We start from the raw sequence: 21,900 nt of genomic DNA on the forward strand, positions 1-21,900 counted from the left end.
TAAGGAAGAAAAGTAAGAGGCAATGAAATCAGGGCCATCGATGGTCCATTTAAACGATGCCTGTCTAACTTTTTCTTTTTAAATAACACATGTATTTTATTACAAACAGAATCTATTTGTCATGAATCATTTATGAAGTAGAGGCAACAACAAAAGACAAAAGGACTCATCCACAGTAATTATCACTCCTAATAAATGTAACTTTATTGTGTATTCTTCTGTGTGTTCATTTTAATGTGTTGTGTGTGCTATTGCGCTATAGAACTATAGAACAAAAACTATGGATAGTTCTGTAGATACAGTAGACCTCAATGTCAGAGGGGTTTGCATTGACGGAGACAATCAAATTTGGAAACAAGTGGGTAATGTGGACTACTTTCAACCCAACACCCAAGAGGTGGAGGCAGGAGGATCAGGTGTTCAAGGCCAGCCTTGGCTACACACTGAGTTTGAGGACAGTTTGGGATCCATGAGACATTGTCTCATAAATGAATAAATGAACAACAACCAAAAAAAAAAAAAAACTAAGAAAAGTTGGGAACAAAAACTGGTTCTCCACTGAACAAGTGTAGACATCTGCATAGCATTTTGTGTTGCCTTCAGTTTTAAATTAACCTGGAGATGATTTCAGACATTTATTAATGTATTATGGTCTTGAGAATTGAACCCAGAGCTTCATGGAAACAAGGCAACCACTCAACCACTAAGCTATATTCCTAGTCCTGGTACCATTTTATGTAAGAGACTTAGATAGGTGTAGATTTTGGTGTCTGAAGGGATGGATGTTCTAGAACACCCAAGGATAGGGAGGGATTACTGCAAACCTTTTCTTACTGTCTCTGTTGGCATTAGGCCCAATGCTAATTAGGAAGCTCTCATCTGGAGATAATAGATCTGACCCTGTGAGTTTGTGGTGGGTTGGGAAGCCATTGGGAGTAACAGGACCACAGATTTGGTTGTACATGTCACAGCTCTTGGGGAAAGGCTTCTCTTGTCTTGTTCATGGCCACATGCTGGCTCTTTCTCTCTCTTGCTGATAGCTCTTCCAGATTCTGGCTGTTCTAGGTCTCTACTTGCTTTGGGGTTTGGGAACCTTAAGCCCCTCTGTGCATAGTCCCATGGGGCACCAGGTGGAGCCCGTCCACTGAAACATGACCATCGGATCGCGCCCTGAGGCAGCAGGCACAGACAGCCTAGAAGACTGCAAACCATGCCTCTAGCCCTGGAATTGTTTCTTCATCTTTGACTTCTCCTCAGAAATGTTCGTCCCACAGAGGGGGATCTAGCTGGCTCCAGGCTGTTTCTCCCATCTACAGCTTTCTTCCAGGGAAATCTCAGACTCTTTTGGGTTGTGTTCTATTTTGTTTGAGACAAGAGATTCCTCTGTAGCTCAGGTTGGCCTTGAATTTGCAGAAAAGCTGACTCCTTGGTGCTGGGATTACAGGCATGAAGCCCATGTCTGACTTAACCAACGCTTTCTAAGCAGAATGGGGTTCACACTTTGGGGTGCACACTGTGCCTTACTTCCATCTAAATGTGGCAGTTTGAGCCCCAAACCATGAGGTATGGGGCCCTGTGTTCTAACTTCCCTGTTCCCACTGGAAGGATGCTTTCTGATCTGAGTAGCAGGGCTAAGCCTTGCCTCTCAGGTCCTTGCATTGTGATGAGATCACTGAGTTGTGAGCTGATACTGTCCCCTGAACTCTCTGGTGTACTGGTGGCTGCCCACGGGCTCTGGAGGACAGTAATTCCTACATGGGTTTAGGGGTAAGGTCCTAGGCCCTCATTAGCCATGTGGCTTAGAGTAAGCTATTCCCCTCTTTGAGAATAGTCTTCCTAATCATGCAGTCAGCACAGCGTTGCAGCTACCATGTGTGATTATCATGAGGACACTGTACACACACCACTCAAGCTCTCTGTGTATAGTCAGTGTTCAGTGTATTCCTATTGAAGCACGATGTCTCTGCCACAGGTCACATTAGAAAAGGGTGTATAATGGGACTCAGACTGTCACAGGAGGAAGCTGCTGGGAATGAGATTCAGCATAAAGTACTGCTTGGGGACATGGGACTGGCTGCATCTTATCCTGGGCTTTGGAAATGGGTGTCACCTTCTCCTCCTTTCTCTTTGTGTACATCACTTTGAGGGTTGGGTCAGGTCTTGGAAACTCATTCCTATTCCCATCTGGCGTATGAGCCTAGTTCTGAATGTGTCAACATCTTGCCCCAGTGGGCTTGGTCTCTTTGTGTGAATTTTATTTTCATCCTGGGAGCTTATACGGAAACCTCTTCCTGCTCCCTGCAGCCTGCTCCATCCTGGGGTTCTCCTCACTCCTTACCATCATCCATCCCTCTGCAGTATGCTCTACAGCTTCACAGATCCCCCTCCTATCTGTTCGCACTCAGCTGGGAACAGCAAAGTGAAGCAAAGTGGTACAGACGACCCAGAGTGTAGTGTGACTCTTAACAGTTGAAGTTTCAGAAGTCGTGGTGCCAGGTCCTGTGGCCTTGTTGATTCGATGGAATCTTAAGCCATGGCAACGAGTCCCTCAGGCACTTCATTCAGTCCGCTAACCACAGGGCTACTCCAGGCCTGCAGCAGGGCTGCACTGTGTGTGTGTGTTCCAGCAACTCTGCGCCCACCCCCACCCTCCCTACCCCTGCTCTTTCTGGCAGTGGTCCAGTTTAAGGTTTCCAAGTCTGAAATTACATATTGCAGCCGGCCTGTTCAACATTCAGGGCACCCTGGCTTTTTTTTTTTCTACAGAAAATGTTCTAAGTTGAGGGACTGCAACTGCCACTATGGTGTCTCTTTTAAAAAAAAAAGTTCAGATTCACTTTATTTTTATTTATGTGTATGTGTGTGTGCTTGCCTATATATATATATGTACATGTATGTGGGTGCCCTTGACGGTGTCCATCCCCTGGAGCTGGACTGACAGGTAGTTGTGAGTGGTCCAGCATGGGTGCTAGGAGTTGAACTCCAGTCCTCTGCAAGAGCACCAAGCCCTCCTAACCACTAAGCTTTCCTCCAGCCCAGGGGTAAGTCTTGACGGGCATTTTCCTGAATGTCTGGAGGGCTTACTTGTAGGAGGTGAAGCTGATTACGTGTCACCTCTGCTGTGTTCTAAGAGAGGAACAGAAGACACGAGTCACTTATGTCTTTCATTTTTTCAGGATTCCCCAAACGCTCTGTGTGTGCGTTACCTCATTGAAACACTGGGCAGCTCTAGGAAGCAGATGCGGTCTCTTCTGTTGCCCACTGAAGATAATGATATAGTATTCAACAAATTATTGCCTAGTAACCAGGTTCCCTACACAGTTCCGTACTCAGGTATAAACGGGCATCACACAAACAAGAAGTGCTGACAATCTGGAGGTAGATCTGGACCTGCTGACACATCTGGGACTCCCAGAAGTCTTTCCAGGACACTTTTAGGGTCAGTAAACCGCAGAATATGTCTCTCTGTGGCCACTGGGAAGTTTCTAGGAAGTTCCCCCTCTTCCTCTGTCATACTTCCTTTGGACAGTGAGTATCATCTTTTTCTGGCTGGTAGAGGGGAGGGTGGGTTGCTGTAGTATCTTTTGACTTCAAGGACATTGGGGAGGGGCTTGTGGGAAACCTTGACTGCATGTTGGATTGAATGGCAGGTCAGTATTCAGTCCATGTGTGGTATTGTTAAAAGCTGTGATGGCCTTTGAGTTTCTTTCCTGTGAAGACATAAGCTATGTGAAGTGTGATTCAAGACTGCAAAGCTGGTTGGTTAACATGTCTGCTAGGGAATAAGTGATCAGTAGATATTTGTTGGTTTGATGAGTTCTGGTTGAGTGTGGAGAGTCGGCATGTCCTGGAGTAGGCTGAGGGTGGTTCTTTCTCTTGTTTGAGTCATGGCTCACATGTGGGATTAGTTACCAAGGAAACTGGGAGGGAGAAGATGAAGGAGGAAGGCACTTAACTGAGACTATGCCATTGACTCACCATCCAAGGAGGTGAGTGATGCCTCCCTATAGATCTCTAGTTATCCCTATTGGGACACCCAGCCTGTGGCATCCCGACAAAGGGAAGACTCAATTTGTATTTTGCCCCCTTTAGCTGGATGGCACAATAAAATCTGGCCACTGACTGGTAACTTCTAAAACTTGATTGACTTGATAACGAAGTGTTTTTCCATAGTGTTGCTTGAAGGGCATATGGCTTTATCTAGCCACATAGCAGAGGCTCCTCAGTGATTAAATGACAGCCTGACTGAGAAAATATTCTCCAGCTTTGAGTTTTTGTTTTTATTGGCATCTTATTTGAGGCCATAAAAACAATAGTAAAGCAACGAGAAAATCACTCAGTCATTCCAGAGCCCATTTTTGCTCCCTGTTCCCTGATTTAGCCCTGCTTAATCACATGAGGTCTCCACCACAGGAGGGAGGGGGAAGGAAGATGGCTCAGGCATTGGGACTGTGCTCTTCTCTGTTCAGCAATGTCTGGAGATGGTGGACCATAGTGTTGCCATGATGTACACCACTCTCTCTGTGGTCAAGCCTCCTTGGATGGGTTCATCTTTGGTTCAAAAGGACTCTAAAGAATCAGCTCCTTTCATTACTCCTCCAGGCAGGGTCCTTCATCCCAGTCAGGTCCTTTCTGGAGTAGGCTCCCTGATGGTTGCTTTCTTGTGTTCCCCTCCAGCTTGGGCAGATCTTTCCCAGCTGTATTCTTGGGAACAGCAGAACTCGGGGCGCTGTGTCTACCTAGAGGGGCTCTGCCGACCCTGCTTGTCAGCTTAGGTTTGCGTTCCCAAACAGCAAGTTGGCGTGTGTGCTTTGTTCTGTCCTGGGTTCCTGCTTGTCAGCTTCTGGGCTGTTGAAGGTTCTGAATAGAGACCATCAGTTGCTGATTGCTGCTTCATTGCTTTGGTGGAAAAAGCAAACGGTTAAGATGGTCTGCATAATAATTGCCTGTGGCTTATTCCCGCCCAACCTATTGGCTGCTTATTGCTGATACCAGACAGGAAGAGACAGGGCAGGGCAAAGTGTAGGCTGTGGGGGCATCAAGATGTGGCACCTCATTGTACCAAGTATCCATGGACTGTATCACTTGTAAGTATGAAGTTAGGGCAATCATATGCTAAAGAGGACGGGGTTTTAATCTGTGTGCTTATATGCCTTTACTGCGTGGCCGATGCCTTTTTTCAGTAATGTACCTCCCTCCATGGTGCATGCTCTTTGACATCCCCCCAATAGCCCCCTTTCCTCTCACTCTTTTCTTTTTGGTGCTATGGATGGAACTCAGGGCCTTCCACACACTAGACAAGTGCTCTGCCACTGAGCTACCCGATCCCAATCCCCACCTGCTTTCTGTGAACCTTGGCTCTTTATTGTCTCAGTGCTTTGGTGAGGCTGGAATGCTGGTCTCTGGAAATCCTGGGTCAAAGGTTAAGTCAGAGATGCTTGCTACTCTCTACCGGTCTTGACCACACTGCTGCTGGTGCTCCTCCGCTTCTTCCCCAAACCTACGGAAATGCCTGCTTGCTGATCTCATCAGCCTGTGATCTGAGACCTTGTGACTTGGCCAGAGGGAGGTAGGGAGCCACCCACCCTGTGGACCCTCTCCTACTGCGAGGACCTGCTGTGCTTCTGGGAAAATAGAATGTGAAGTGAGCAGTTTAGCTTGGACCTGGTCCGGAGGCAAATCAGTCGCTTCACACGGAGATCTTCTGTCCATTGTGTTCTCAGGAAAGCTAAGTGAATCACCAGAGTGAAGAATGTGCGTCTGGTGCGGCCGCGGTAAGAGAGTATAATGTTTTGAATTAGCGGAGGGAGGGAGACACTGAGAAATCTTTGGAACAACAAAGTGACCAGCCAATTACTCCCCTCCCCTCCCCACAGATATATGCTTGGATAAGAATTCTCTTCTCCGGCCTGGTTTTTCCTAAGCTCAATCCTGAAGTGACATGACAAGGCCATGTTAGACATGGAAATTATTGAAGAGCAGCAGATCCAAAAGTCACATTTCACCAAAGGCCCCAGGAAGCAGAGACGAGGTCCTGTGAGAGAACACGCCTCTAACTCAACCAAAATGTGTTTTCCTTGTCCCACTTGTTAATTAGTAAATCGAAACCAAACGAAAAATATAAATAAATGCATGCCACAAATCTGTCACACTTGAAAGGTTCCCAGATTAACTTGTCTTCCTGGCTTTAAGCTGTTCATCGGCATTGCCCCGTATAAGGAAAAGTGCCCCCAAATGCCTTGGTAGGTTGGCATTTCTGGGGCCCTATGAATAGAACAGCTTGAAAATGGCGTTGTCCAGGTGAGAGGTACCTGCTCAGCTCGGAAGTTAGGTTTCTCTTTTAGACATGATTTTCCTCATTCTTTCAGTTCTCTAGGGGCATTTTCTGTCTTGTATATTCCGAGTCATATGTTCCCATGCTCAGCCCTGCCGAGTTTGTATGACTTTGGCAATGTAGAAAACGTTACCTTTTCAAGTACACTTAGAATCCAACAGGACTGAACAGAAGCAGCTGAGCTGTGGCTAGGGGGCATAGAGAGGCCTTGTTGCCCCAGAAAAGGCAAGCCATTCTCTGAGAGCAGCGTTGGGAGAAACATTTTGTTATGTTTTTGCAGGGACCTGGGATCCAAGTTTTGTCTATTAAAGGAAAGGAGAGGCCCGGTTCTGTTTGTGTGCAGACCGCCAGCTGTACCAGGGAGCTATTTGCACCCCCAGGGTGGTGTCTTTTTATTCTTGGGTTTAGAACCCCGAGGCATCAACATACAGCCCTGTTAAGACCCTCATTATCTGGTGCCAAGTCTTGGCCTTTAGTTTGACTAGGAAATCTTCCAGTGTGTGACCTTGCTGTTCCTGGGCCAGCCAGTACTTGAAATAGAGTTCTGCTGGCTTCGGGACTGTTATCCCCTCATTGGTCACATGCATGCAGCTACCTGCTGCATGCCAGCAGTTGCTGGAGGCACTTGAGCCAGGTGAACACAAAAGAGAATTCCATGTCCTCGCCTGCCTTACCTTTGGGACACACCTGTGTTTTCCTTTTCACTTGCCACGGCCTGGGTGTTATGGAGAGGAAGGAGGAGGAAGACTGTGTGCAGGTGGTTCTGGCGAGGGACATGGGCTAGCCTCAGAGCCTAGACTGCCCTGTGCCAACCGAATTTGGGAGAGGTTGGAAAGGATCATGAGAAAGAGTTCTACCCACATCCCTGTGTTTGGCACACCGGGTGCTGTGCCATGGATTATAATAATAAAATAATCTGATGCGGTGTAATTTGATAGGAATATAAACCTTGGTGACCCTGGGAACTGAAGCAGGGGACTGGGCCTGTTGGTTACTTTTTTTTTTTTTTTTAACTTTTAAAACTTGAATGGTTTGTTGAACCAACCGAATAGCTCCATTGTCATGGTTAAGCCCACTGTGGAGAAAGCTAGGATTTAGGATTTAGTGTTTTGGGGTTTTTTTGTTGTTGTTGTTTTTGCTTTTTTTTTTTTTTTTCTGCCACCCAGTTTGAGAAAGCAGTTGCCCAACCCAGCATAGTTCAACTCTCAGTTATTCAGGAGATGATTTTCCATTTTGGAGGTTTTTATTTTTCCTCCCCTAGAATCTTTCCTGGAAGCAGTAAGATGTATTGGTCAGATAAGCAGAAGTTAACACAATGAACATGATCCCTGGTGCTGGAGAGGCTGATAAACAAGGCCTGTAATAAAAGGAAGGGCTGTATCTTCTAGTGCCCAGAGGGACAGTTGGAGTCTATAGAATGCTTTGCAACAAAATAATCCTGTCAATTCCTCTGCCTCATCTCTACAGGTTAGTCACCAGAGAGTGAACACAGGCAAATCTATTAAAATGGATTTTTTGATACCATAGTCCAATACGTGATAAAATAACATAACACCATCTTCATTTCTAGATTTTTATGGCCACTTCGAGAGACTGAGAATGGTTAAGCCACTTGGACCCAGCTAGAAAGAAGTGCCTTTGACTGGCCCATCATCAGCCTCCCCACATGTCCCGCACACTAGGCTACTGACCTTCAGAGGAGCCACAGACATCATTTGATGAGGGTTCCTTGCTCTTTAACTTTGCCAGACTCTGTTCTGGCAAGATGTGCCCTCTCTTGTCTTTGCCTCCCTCGTCATCCTTCCCACGATGTTGATCTGGGGTGTCATGTTCGTGTGCTGACTGTCAGTCTGCAACACCCATCCAGTTCTCCCTCTCTTACCCTCGTCTGTGATGCCTCCAGATGAAGCTCGTTTCTGTCCCACTCAGCAGATGCTCACTGTGAGCCTACTGTGTGCTGACTCTGCACATTGACAGTGTGCACCAGATCCCCAACTCCTTTCCTCTGAGTTGTGTTGTGCAGTTGACCTCATGTTGAGATAAGCATTGTAATACTATGTTGGGGGCTAAGTCTTTAGCACATAGACTTTTGGGGTGCACTTAAGATTGAAATTATAGCAGAAGGCTTCCTGGGATCCAGTCTTAAAGGAAGATTTCAGTATTTATTGTTATTGTGTTTAATTTTGTGTGTGTGTGTGTGTGTGTGTGTGTGTGTGTGTGTGTTATGCACATGTGAGTGCAGTACCCAAAGAGGCCAGAAGAGGGCATCAGGTCCCCTGGATCTAGAATTACACATGTCGTGAGCTGTCTGTCATGAGTGCTGAGATCTGAACCTTGGGTTCTCTGCAGGAGTCGTACAAGCTTGTAACCACAGAGCCATCTCTCTAGCCCCTAGCAGGAAGATTTAAAAGAGCTCTGCATTACTCCAACAGACTGAATGCTGGTGCCCCCTCTCCCTGCTGGATTCTTATGTAGAGACATAATAACTAATGTGATGGCGTGAGAAGGTGGGGCCTTTGGGAGGTGACTGTGTCATCAGGCCAGAGCCCTCATGAATGGAACTAGCATTTATATTTATGTATATGGTTCCACGGGGCTGGAGAGATGGCTCAGCAGTAAGATTGCGGCTTTTCCAGAGGATCTGTGTTTGATTCCTGGCACCCACACCAGGTGGCTCACAACTACCTGTAACTCCAGCTTCCAGCTTTAGGGAATCTAACAACCTCTTCTGGACTCAGACATACACACAAGCCCTCCCTCTGACACATGCATGCACACATAATTAAAAATAAAAATGAATTTAAGAAAAAAAAAGGTTACATGAGGCTGGGAGTATAGTTTTGTGAAGGACATGGCTAGTTAGTATACCTGAAGCCCTGGTTCCAGTCCCTCGAAGCCACAGAGGAAGAAAAGGAGCCCCAGAGTGCACCTTGCCCTGAGAACCGTGCAGGGACAGCGTAAGAAGATACTCACTGGGAACCAGACCCTCAGCAAACTCTGCATATGTTGATTTGATCCTGGCATTCTGGCCCCTCTCTGTAACTGTGAGGAATAAATTCCTATGGTCTAGAAGCCACCCAGCCTATGGTTTAAATTTAAAAATATGTATAAAACTAAAAGAGTTGTCAAAGAAGTACCGTGCTAGGGCTCAGTTGTCTGGAGATGATGGGGCCTTCATGGGGTGGGCAGTGCAGAAGGGGTCTGGGGGAATAAAGGTACCTGGAAGGAAAACACACCCTTTCAGTAAGGACAGCAGGATGGAGGGAGATACAGGGGAGGAGTGAGAGACATCGGGGAGGGGTGAGCATAAAGAGAATGGTTGAAATAGCAAATAGTGGCCTTTGGCCTTCGATTCCTATTGGTTTTATAGTGGGGATAGGCTTGCTCTGCCTACCTTCAGGGACAATTCTAAGGACAGAGAAGATAATCACATGTGTGGTGCTGCTTTATAAACACTTCAGACATTAAGCTGTTTCTACAATATCCTTTTAACAAGATCCTTTTTACAACATCCTTTACAATATCCCTTTGAGAGGGATGCTTCCCAAATGCTGTTTTCCAAACATGAAAGATAAAACTTCGAAATATGGAAGTTTTCAGGGCGATCTGTGAGCTCCCTGCTGACATACTATCAGATCCGAGATAAAGAAAATCCAATAGGCCTGAGAGATGAGGGTCAGGGGCTCAGGGGTGCTCCAGGGTGGCATGAGAGCCAGGCTTGGTTCCCAGGAGCAAATAAACATAAAGCCCAGGTTTCCACAAGAGCAAAGGTCCGCACTACTGCAAAGCCTGAGACCAGCCGGGAGCTGTTGCTGAGGTTCACACAGCATGCTGGGACTCCCCGGTAATAAGTGGTCCCCAAAAGAAAACTACATTCTGCAAGGAACAACAGAAACATCAATTTAAACATTCATGGTGAATTTCTAACTCAAAACTTGAAAACCCCAAGCCCCCAAACACACAGAGGCACACTACCAAAGTGGGGGTCATCAGAGGAGTTGGAGAGGAGCGTCCATTCACCTGTCCTGAGGACTTTGGAGACCAGACCCGGCTTAGATAGAACAGATAACACTATAGGACAATTGGAAAGGACTGGAAAGACCCAACAGTAATGACAGCTGGAGCTATTAGAAATGAAAAAAAAAAAACACATTCTATTAAACAACACAAGTTAGTATCGATGAGTTTTTGTAAACAGACCTAAAGAAATTAACCACTTCACCTATAAGATTTAAAAAAAAAAAAAAAAAAAAAAAAAGCAAGCAAGAGAAATGTTAGAGTCTACTGTGCATCTAGCTGTTGTATTTGAAGGAGACAGTAAAGAGGGAGATTTAAAGAAAGCACACTGCAAGGCATGCTTTGTGAGATGCGAAGCTGAGGTGTCTCCATGCAAACCAGAGAGAGAAGAAATCGCATGTGCAGTGCAGCGAGTCTGGGCTTGGCCTCCTCCCTTCCTCCTGAGGACACACTGTCCAGCCTTGCTGTGCTGTGGAAGTGGGAGGTGTGGGAGGGTCTGCTTTTCTTCTTAGGTTTTCAGTTTTGAGCAAATATGTGACATTTTTTTATCACTTGTGAAAAAATGCATACTGTGCATATTGCGTTTTACTAAGTGTGGCCAGGTTGCTTTATCTAGTCTTTGTGAGTGGGCAAAAAAAAAACACCCATAGTTACTTGATATTAATCGTGTCCTGAGACTTCCTGATCCACATTTAAGTACCAAATGTGCTGCTCTCTGATGGGAACTGAGATCTTCTGGTTTCCCTAGTGAGACACAAATAGTTGAAGCTACCAAGAATGTTCCTGACCTAAAATGACATTAGTACCTACATTTGGGTGTAAAAATGGTTGTAAAATGTTTTTGTTTTTGTTTTTTTTTTTTTAGTGATAAATGACTTGACTTGGTGTATGGCTCAGCCTGTAGAGGGCTTGCCTTGCATGTGTGAGGCCCTGTGTTCAGTTCCCAGGAACTCAATCCAGCTAGGGAGGGGGTAATGTGTGTGATTGCACACGAAGCAGATTTTTCTGTTCTCTTCCTTCATCCTCATTTCCTTGTCTCTCGGAGTTCTTCAGTTGAAATAGGTGCTACCTTTCTTTTTCTCTAGACAATTTTTACATGTGTAGGTGCACGTGAGTGAGGGGGTATCAAGAGAGTGCGGGGGATGGGGTTGGGTAGATGTGTGGCAGACAGAGGACAGTCTTGAGAGTCATTCTTTGTTTTATGAGACCGGGCCTGCCACTAGGTAGGTTGGCTGGCCAATGAGCCCCAGAAATCCACCTGGCCCCATTGCCCTAGCCCTGAGATTACAGACACATGTCACCATGCCTAGCAGAGACCAGGCCAAGACTGTGAGAAGAGTCACAAGGGCATGAGAGATGCTATCCAGCATTGAGTAACGTGTGGGGGAGCTGAGGACCAAGTTCAGGTTCTTGTACTTGCTCATCCAGCATTGTACCAACTGGGATTTCTTCCCAGGCCTTCTCTAGACGGACAACTTAAATAGATATAATTCAGCCATCGATGCCGTTTGGGAAAATACCCATATTAACTATCTTTTTATAATCAAATTAAGCAACAGTGAGAAAAAGTAACATTTAATAAGACCAATAAAGAAGGGGAAATTAAAAATGAATAATAGTTATGAAATTCTTTTTTTTTTTTAAGACAGTGAACTTATCTGTGAGTACCAGGTCTCATAGAAAGATCCCAACTAAAAACAAACAAAACAAAAAATCCAAGGTAGTCATCTCCTGAAGTATGACACTCAAAGTTGTCCTCTGGCCTTCACATGCACACACAGAGGCACCTACACACACATACACCATCAGGCATGCCCACACAACCCTCCCTCAAAAAAATTACTGGAATGAGGTGTTCTATAGATAAGCTGCCAGACCTCTGAGAAGAAGATAGCTTCTTGGGAAGAGAGCGATCATCCCTGGCAGAATCCGAGAGGATACTGTGAGAGAGAAGGTATCACTGGTCCTCTCATGAACACAACTGCAGAAATTCCAAATGAAGCTGGGTGTGCTCACTCCCCTGTGACTCTTCATATGCCCGATTTAGCTCCCAGCACAGCACCAAAAAGGAGCATCATCTTCTCCATTATTTTAAAGGGCGTGGTTCTCATGTTCCCTCTCTTGTTATCAGCTCTCTCTCTCTTTTTAAATTAGGCTAAGGGAATTCTTCGTATGTCTGGTTAACTAGCTTTTAAAACTGACTCAAGAGACAAAACAGTGAATTGGAAAGGAAGAACTCAATTGGGACCCCAATTCCATTAAGCCAAATGTAGAAAGATCATTTTTTGAAATGTTTGAGAAAATTTGATGGATTGGTTATCATAGGAGAGAGTAAAGAATGTCTTAATTTAGCTGGGTATGATCATGTGATAGATACAGTGTCTATTTTTAGTAGGTTATTTTTATTGTGGTTAAAAATATACATAGCCTAAATTCATCATTTTTAGAGATGGGTCCATTTTTACTTTTTATCTGTTTAAGTGTTTGACTGCATGTATGTGTATGTGTGCAGCATATGTGTGCTTGGTATCTGCAGAAGCTAGAAGATGGCATCAGTTCCCCTGGAACTGGAATTACAGGTGGTTGTGAACTGCCTTGGAGGAGCCGGGAACCAAACCCAGGTTCCCTGCAAGAGCAGCTAGCACTCTTAACGACTGAGCCATAATTTAAAAGCCTTTTGTAGGCGAAGTTTTTCATGTCCCAGAAGTTGCTCCCAAATAACCACACGGAGACTTAATATTAATTATAAATGCCCAGCCTATATCTCAGGCTTATTACTAACTAGCCCTTACAACTTAAATTAACCCATCTTATTCATCTATGTGCTGCCCTGAGGCTCGCAGCTTTTCCTCTCCTGCATGTGCTGCTTCCTTTCTGTCTAGCTGGTGACAACTCTCACTCCAGTCTTCTTCTTGCCAGTGTCCTTAGTCTGGTTCTCCCACCTCACCTTATCCTGTCCAGCTATTGGCCAGCCAGCTTCTCTATTAATCCAATCACAGCAGCATATATTTACACAGTGTAAAGGAATATTCCACAGCCTTTGGGTGTTCAGTTCTATGGTATCAAGTATATTCATATTGCTTTGTAATCATCTCCAGAACATTTTCGTCTTCCAAACTGAAACTCTACTCACTGACCACTAACTTCCAGTTTCTCTTCCTTCAGCTCCTGGCAACAGCATTCTACCTTCTCTCTCTTTGACCTAAGCTATCTTATAAATGTAACCATACACTATGTATCCATTTGTGTCTAGCTTATTTCACTTAGCACAATGCCTTAAGATTTCATCTATACTGTAGTATCTGTGAGAACATTCTTCCCTTGTAAGGCTAAAGAATATTTTATGGGGTTTCACACCGTGTTTTTGTTCACTGATGGACACTTGCCTGGCTTTTGGCTTTTGTCTGTTATGAACACCACTCTCTCTGTAACATATCCAGAGAGATAATGACTGGTCCCATGGTAAGTCTACAAGGAGCATGTTGAATTGTCACAGCTTTCTGCACAGCAGCTGTACCGTCTTACATTCCTAGCAGTAGCACACAAGAGTTCACCTTCTCCACATCTGTGCCAACTCTTGTAAGGAATCTCCCATGTTAATAGGTCCATCTGAAGTAACAATGAAGAAGGGAGATGGGACTAGTCAACAGCACCCACAGAAGAGCTATGCCCACCTGTGGAGCTGCAGCCTGTTTCTCAGCGGACAAGTCGCTGGACATCTGCAGGGACTGTCTACACTCTCACTGTGAACATGCCTGTCCTGTGATCATAAGTGCCTGCTCAGTTTCCACCCAGCCTATAAGAGGAGACAAAACAAAACAAAACAAAACAAAACAAAACTTCAAGGAAAAAAGAGAAACACGAAACCCTATGAATTGCAGTGGTTCACACATATGTAGTAGAAGTGTTTGTTTTTAAGAGGCAAGGCATGATAAATACACTGTTCATGATATGAGGCACTGTGGGGCAGACATGCAGTGGGACTGTTCCATTCTAGGATTAAGCTGGTGCGTCTTGCCCTGCTTCAGTGTCTGCCTCCACAAGCTGCATCATCCTCACACCGTGTCATTTCTGTTCTTAGGGAAATGATGATCCAGGACTGGTCTGAAGTCTAAACAGGTAGGATCTGAGGCAGAGAAAATAAAGCGAGTTCTGTAAACCAAATTCGTTCCATTTAAAGGATGGAATTCTGGTTCTCAGTAGTATCTTTCTGTTTTATTTAGTGTTAAAACAAATGTACTGTCGTGGAAATGGAATGACAGCTGAAAGAATGCAGTACATAGTTCTGTTTCCACTGACCTTACACAGGACGAACAGAATGAGTAGGCGACCTTATACAAGTTTATTACTGGTTAAAAAAAAGTTTTAACTGGTCCTTGAAGTAAAAATTCTAGGAAGTATTGCCTGGGAGAAAGCAGCATCATTTTACTCGAAAGGAGGAGAATGTGATTTCACAAATGCCCTTTTGGACAGGATAGTCTGTTCTGAGAGACAAAGCAAAGTCACACAAAGTATTAGTTGGCACTATCTAGGGAATGAGCGAAGGTCTGTTCTGAACTCACAGGGCTGGATTCTCAAATAACTGCCTGTGATTGTCACAGCATTTATTGTGTGTATTTACACGATGTCTGGGGCTATACTGAATAGGTGGTCTCATCTGATCATAGGAAATGTTATCTCCACTCAACTGATGCTTGAACACACTGTCAGCATCACGTAAGAAAAAAAATGTGTGTGTGTGGGGGAGCTGAGTTTAATTTGGTTCAGGGATTAAGACAGGATCCATACAGTCCACGGTGGCAGGGAAATCATTGGCAGCAGGGATAGGAGATGGCTTGGTGGCAGTCAGAACCTGAAGCAGCTGGTGGCATCACATCCATAGTCAAGGAGGCAGAAATTAGACAAGTAGGACCAGGCTAAGAAAACTTCAAGTCCAACCCCAGGGACCTGCTTCCTCTGGAGAGGCTCCACCTCCTCTAGGTTGTGCATCCTTCCAAAACGGTGCTGTCAGCTGGAGACCGTGTCTTAACACACATGAGCCCAAGAGGACATTGAACATTCAAACTCTACCATCACATGGTCTTCAGGTGCACATGGAGGTGGTAACCTAAATGTATTTATGTTCTACATCCCTGTGAGCCACCAGCCTACATACTGTGTAACGACAATTATATGCAAAATGGTAGCGGAGAAATAGGGATCTGTCAGCGAACTTCAGTGATGGTGGCTGTGCATCCAGGAGGAAGAGAGGAAGACAGGCAGCTTGCAGGAAGGCGCGAGAGAGGGTCAGGGATGGGTGAAAGATGCAGGCAATAGTCAGAGGCTCTTGGGGTTATAGAGACCATGAATCTCTTCTGAAGAGGATAAAAGAAAAGAATGTTCGATGTTGTCTTAGAAGGGAAAATGTCCCTAGAAGGCAAGGGGTTGTAATTCACACTGTAACAAAGCAATGTTTTCTCATTTCTAGGATCTTTATCTTTTTATGTCTTTGAGAATTTGCCAGATTCTTTACCCTTTTTTTTCCTTTTCTTTTTTGAGCTAAGCTTTTAGCCCACACTGTTTGTGTATGTATGCATATGGATGCGTGTGCATGTATATGGAGACCAAAGATCAACCTTAGGTATTTGCCTCCATTGTTTCTCGCCATATTTTTTTGAGGCAGGGTCTCTCACTGACCCTTGGACTCACTTACTTGGCTAAACAGGCTGGCCTGCAAGCCCCAGGAACCCTCTAGTCTCTGTATTCTGTCCCATTCTCCATGCCAGGATTACATAGATGCTTACCACCTTGACTATTGTGTGGGTCCTGGGGACCAGACTCAAGTTCTCCTGCGTGCATAGCAAGCCCTTTGTCAAGGAGTTATCTCTCTCCGTGCTGTTCTTAAATTTTGGGTCCTCTGTCCTCTTCCTCATGATTGCAGATGAGCATCACCTGACTCTGTCAGGATCTTAGTCCTGCATGTTGCCTTCCAGTGTTGGGCAGTCAATCTTAAGAATTATATACTATCACCCCCTTCCTAGTACGATCAGATTTCCCTTCCTCCTTCCTCTCTTAGCTTCTTTTGTCCATTTTTCTTTTCTTGTATTAGTTGCCTGCTACTGTCAAACAAATCTCCAAAAATATACTGTCCAGAAACAGCAATGCACTGTGACTTTTCAGTCCTTTGAAATTACTGGGTTCAGCAAGGTGGTTCTCCCTGTAGGTTTCTCATGTCAGGTGGTGGCTGCAGTTGGACTTATCCAAAGCTCCAATGAACTGGATGTCCAAGATGGTTCCCTCAACTGGGCATAGTTACATGCCTATAATCCCAGCCCTGGTGGAGGCCAGTAATTCAAGGCCAGCCTAGTCTACCTAGTCTACATAGTGATTTTGAGATCCGCTTGAACTGCATGAGACCTTGTTTCGTAAAACAAAAAAGCTTTAGCTGGAGAGATGGCTCAGCATTTAAGAGCGCTTGCTGCTCTTTCAGAGGACCCAGGCCCAGCACCCACATTAGGTGGCTCACAACCACCTGTAACTTCAGTTCCAGGAGATAGGATGCCCTCTTCTGGCCACCTCTGTTATTGCATGCACATTCTGCACATGCATTCACATACACACACACTCTTTCTCTCCTAATGTGACATGGTTACATGTTATCTCTCCATCATTTCCTCTCCTCTCTTCTGTCCCCACACCTCCATGTACATCTGCCATGGTCTGGGCTTCTTCATAACAGGGAGGTTTCAGGATGTGAGACCTCTTACACAGTAACTGTCTTTCCCCCAGCAGGCATTAAGCTCAGAGACTACAGAAGCACAGGAATTGCTTCATGTTCACAAGTGCCAGAGTCCACAGTTAAAAGCAGGTTACAGATTTAGCTGGGGGTGGCTTGTTAGGAATGATGGTCCCTATAAGAACTGATTGCCACATTTTCCATTTATTGAAAATTGTGTCTGTCCTTTTATTTCTTGCAACTGAAGTATCTTACGTTCATTCATGTATTTTATATTATATACATAATTTTTTTCTACTCATAGTAAGAGGTGGAAGGAATTCTTTGGAGAATTCTTATGCATGCTTTCTAAGGAATCTTTAAGAAACCGATTTTCATTAGGTATATTAAAATTAAGTATCCAAAAGGTCCTATAGAAAGGATTGTGACTTTTTTTTTAAAGGAAAATCTCTTTGAGAAATCAGATTTAATTCCTTTTTAGCCGACAACGATAACATATCAAATTTACAAGGCGGATCAGTTTTAGGGAAAGGTGATCCACCTTCTGTGTGGCCGTCCTTGGGTGAACCCTTCAACAATCTTGCTTTTTATTCTCAGTCACTGACTGGCAAACCTGCCATCGTGCTGGGGACACACCATCATCTGCTTTCTGCTCAGACCTCATTTGACTCTTACAGAAGCCAAGTTTTTTCCTAAAGAAACTGAAAAAGGAGGCATGGAGCTGTTAAGGCCACCTGCTGCTCTTGCAGAGGATCCAGGTTCAGTTTCTGGCATTCACATGGTGGCTGACAATCTTCTGTAACTCCTTGAAGTCTCTGAGAGAAGTTCAATGTCGTTTTCAAATCTTTCCACCAATAGATTTATTTAATTAAATATTTTTAGATTATTTTTATTTTATTTATTTATTTTAGAAGACTTTTTAGAAATATAATTTATTTATTTGTATTTTATGTACATTGGTGTTTTATATGCATGTAAATATCTGCGTGAGGGTATCAGGTCCCCTAGAACAGGAGTTACAGACAGTTGTGAGCTGCCGTGTGGGTGCTGGGAATTGAACCTGGGTCCTCTGGAAGAGCAGCCAATGCTCCCAACCGCTGAGCCATCTCTCCAGCCCTAGATCATTTTTAAATGTCTGGTTGTTTTGCTCTCATGTGTGTCTGTACCATAATTCCAGGGAAGCTCTCTGAGGACACCAGGCATGCTCATAGTGCACATACATGCATGCAGGCAAAACATTCATACATAAAAAAATAAAATAAAATAAAATCCCCAACAGTTTTTGAACTGAAAAAGGAAACAAATACCTCAAATCTAGAAGACTGCTCACATAACTACATGGTAGTTTTGAACATCTTTATCGGAAACCTTGCAGCCACAAGTAACCCAACTTTCATTAGCTTCCGGGGATACCATTGAGGACTTACATTCTTCCAGAGAGTTATTAGGCTGGTTTTTGTTGTTGTTTTTGTTGCTATGTTTTGTTGCTTTGCCAAATCTGCAAAGCTTTTCACTGGCAACGATAGAAAACAACACCTGTGGAAGGAAATAGGAAGTCAGAGGTGGCAAATAGTTAGGTTTTTGGATTTTCCCCATGACCCCCTACAAAGGCTGCCCCATAAGAGATGAAGTTTCTTTAGGACTGTCATTAAGAAAACTGAGGCTGGTGAGACCAGTCAGCATTTAAGAGTGCTTGCTGCTCTTCCAGAGGATCTGAGCTGGTTTCCTAGCATCCATGTTGGGCAGCTCACAAACCCTGTAACTTCAGCCCTAGAGGATCCAATGTTCTCTGCTGGACTCTGAAGGCCCCTTCACTGAAGTGTAGATACCTTCCTGTTGATACATGTGCATACATATATGTTAATTAAAAATAAAAATAAGTATGTAAAACGAACCAAAAGCATTGTGGTGCGTGCTTGTAATCCCAGCACTCAGAAGGTAGAAGGTAGAAACATTCTTGTAAATCCCAGACTAGCCTGGGCTATGTGGCAAGGTTACCTCAAAAAACCAATGAAACAAACCAGCCTGCCTCATCTCCAATGCCTCATCTCCCACGGCTCTCTACCCATGCTTTGGTGGAAGTAGAGCCTCTGTCCTTTTGAAATGACTATGAACTAAGCATCTGGGGTTTAATTTTACCATGTCTCTTACCCAGGAATGAATATAGACAGTTGAAACCTGACTCCAAAAAATAATAATTAGCAATTGCAAATTTCTTTTGCCTTTGCCTGCATGCAGAAAAAAAAAAGACAGATATTTTCTTTTCTGATTTTTTTTTTTTAGACATAACTAACAAATAAAAGGACCTATGCTGATGGAGTGCCACAGATCTCCTCTCTGTCCATTGTGGCTGACGAGCCCCTCCACGTCTCATACGCTTGGCAGGTCTCATATCAAGGCAATGTAGTCTGTTAGTCACTGCGCTGTCTATCAGGTCTGTTAAACATGTTCATCATACAGAATTTAACTTTTGTTCCTTCGCATTGACTTTCTCCAAATCCCTTTCCACTCTTCCTTCCGACCCCAGGCAGCCACCGTTCTACTCTTTACTTCTAGGAGTTTGATTTTCACAGATGCTACATGTGAGTGAGATCAGCTGTCTTTGCTGTTCTGTACCTGGCTTATATCACTTAACGCCATGCCTTCCAGGTCCATCTGTGTGCCACAGAGGGCCAAAAGTCATTTAAGTGTTTATATACTTCATTTCCTTTTTATGTTCATCCACAGGAGGGAAACTGGGTCCAGGTAACAGTGTGTGTGTGTGTGTGTGTGTGTGTGTGTGTGTGTGTGTGTGTGTGTATTCCATATTTCTCTAATTTTATATAAGCCATTCATAGCAAGTGACACTGTTTTCTTCATGCATTCCTTTTCTCTTGCTTGGAATCTGCTGTCAAATTAAAAAGGGCTCCAGCAGCTTTGTGGCATATAGGGCTTCTCTCTTTAGTCTTCAGCAATTGCTTCCATTAGGAGGAAATCATCTTCTGAGACTTTACCCTAGAGTCCTCAACAAAAATCCACTGATACCAGCCTCCAGGGGATAATTCCAAACCCATGGTCAAACAGGTGGCCCTGGTTAAACTCAGTGGTTAATCAAAAAACAAAGACGTGAGTGGAGAAAAGGGACTTGGATGTCATAGGTGGACGGGAGATGAGAGGGCGTGGTGAGAGGAAGAATGTATTATGTGCATGCATGGAGTTGTCAAACAACAAATCTAGTGTTCTACAACTATTTTCACGGGACCGCAAGCAAAACACGGAGACTACTGTCATGTCGAGATGGGGGAGACGCACTGCCTGCCCTCCACTCATGTCACAGCTCCCAGGTTTAGCTCGGGGTGCCCCCTTTCATGTCACCTACAGATGGTGACACATGAAAAAAGCTAGGGAGGGAAAGGCAGCAGGGAGGGAAAGACTAGAAGGGTCAGGAAGTCATCCGTATAGAGTAATTATACACAATGATGGATTTCATGGTGACCTTTCATGTATTCTGATCATATTAACCCCTCACTGTCTCTGTGTCTTCCTCCTGCTCCCACTACCCTCCTGCCTCTTCCCAGCTGCTCCCACTCTACCTTCACGTGTTTTTCACCCAGTGAACTGTCACTAGAGTTTCTGGATTACATAGGAACATGAGCAACAGGTTATTTATGGGAGCATAGGCTCCTCCCCAATGGCTGCACCGCAGAAGATGATGTCTTCCCCTCCTCCAGCACTGTCAACAGCCTGTAGCTCCTCGGGGTGACTAGGCCAGCTCTCCTGTGGGTCACAGGCAGGCTATCACAGTGCTGTCAGTTCCCAAGTGTAGCCACGTGTCATGTCCAAGGGACAGTGTTCTGTTACAGTCCACCTCATCCTTGGGCTCTTACATCCTGCCCTTTCCTCTTCAGTGCCCCTGAGTCTTGGAGGTGGCGATAGACCCAGACGTCCCACTTACATTGGACCCTCAGTGGTCACTTATTCACCAACCTCAGGGCAGACATGAGTCTCTGTAGGTCCACTACAAAATGAAGCTTCTCTTCCCAAAGCTGACATCAGCACTGACCTATGGGAATAAACATAAACATTTAGAAGGTAATTTGACAGGCACATCGTGGGTATTTACAAGAAAAAACAAAAAGCAGTAGCTTCCCACTAGGACTTCTGACCTCCCCAGTCATGGGTCTTTGGCCAGGTTTACAGGATCAGATGTGAGTTCCTCCTATGGAGTGGGCTGCAGTTGCAGTCAGAAAGTGATTGGCTACTGTCCTAACAGCCATGCCACCATGGCACCAGTGGGCACAGCTTGCCTTGGTATAGCAGGTAGTATAGCAGTCAGGTCCACTGCTGAGTTAGACGACAAAGGACTTTACCCCTGGCAGGCTCCATAGCACCTTGCAGCACTATGAGACCTCACAGGCAGGGAGGAAGCTTTTGTCTCAGTTCCCTCTTGATTCTCTGTTCTGCAGCCAGAGCATGTGGCATATTCACCAACGAGTCCTCACCGTCTTGTTCTGGTGGGCAACCAATTACAGTGACTGTTAACATGCGTTGTTTAGGGGATCAACAACTCTTAGGAAGGTGTAGTGGGGGGCAAGTTCTTCTTCACTCTTTCATCCATTCTCACACCTTTCTGCACAGTTATATTCTTTTTTTTTTTTTTTTTTTTTTTTTTTGCTCATGAGCGAACCCAAAGCCAAGCATCTTTAAATAACTTGATCTCGTGCAAATCATTTGTTCAGCCATTCAGCCAATTCTTGAACACAGCGCAAAGACTGTGCTTCATCTCGGGCAGAAGGGAAAAGTTCAGTCTCAGCCTGCAAGGCAATTCATCCGGTGTCCCTTTAGCCCCTCGGTC

At 44.8% G+C, this 21,900-nt stretch overlaps 1 protein-coding gene and 1 long non-coding RNA gene across 2 annotated transcripts in view; both read left to right on the forward strand.

The window, feature by feature from the left end:
• The window catches only part of Bmp6 (bone morphogenetic protein 6), a 151,395-nt gene that overhangs the window by 99,022 nt on the left and 30,473 nt on the right, over positions 1–21,900 (forward strand). The gene's annotated exons all lie outside the window — the stretch shown is intronic.
• On the forward strand, positions 2,888–6,158 carry LOC143273469 (uncharacterized). The gene is made up of 2 exons (XR_013051583.1): positions 2,888–5,774; positions 5,877–6,158. It is a non-coding gene; the product is annotated as an uncharacterized LOC143273469 (long non-coding RNA).

The sequence above is a fragment of the Peromyscus maniculatus genome, chromosome 5 (assembly GCF_049852395.1).
Source record: "Peromyscus maniculatus bairdii isolate BWxNUB_F1_BW_parent chromosome 5, HU_Pman_BW_mat_3.1, whole genome shotgun sequence".
Lineage (NCBI taxonomy): Eukaryota > Metazoa > Chordata > Mammalia > Rodentia > Cricetidae > Peromyscus > Peromyscus maniculatus.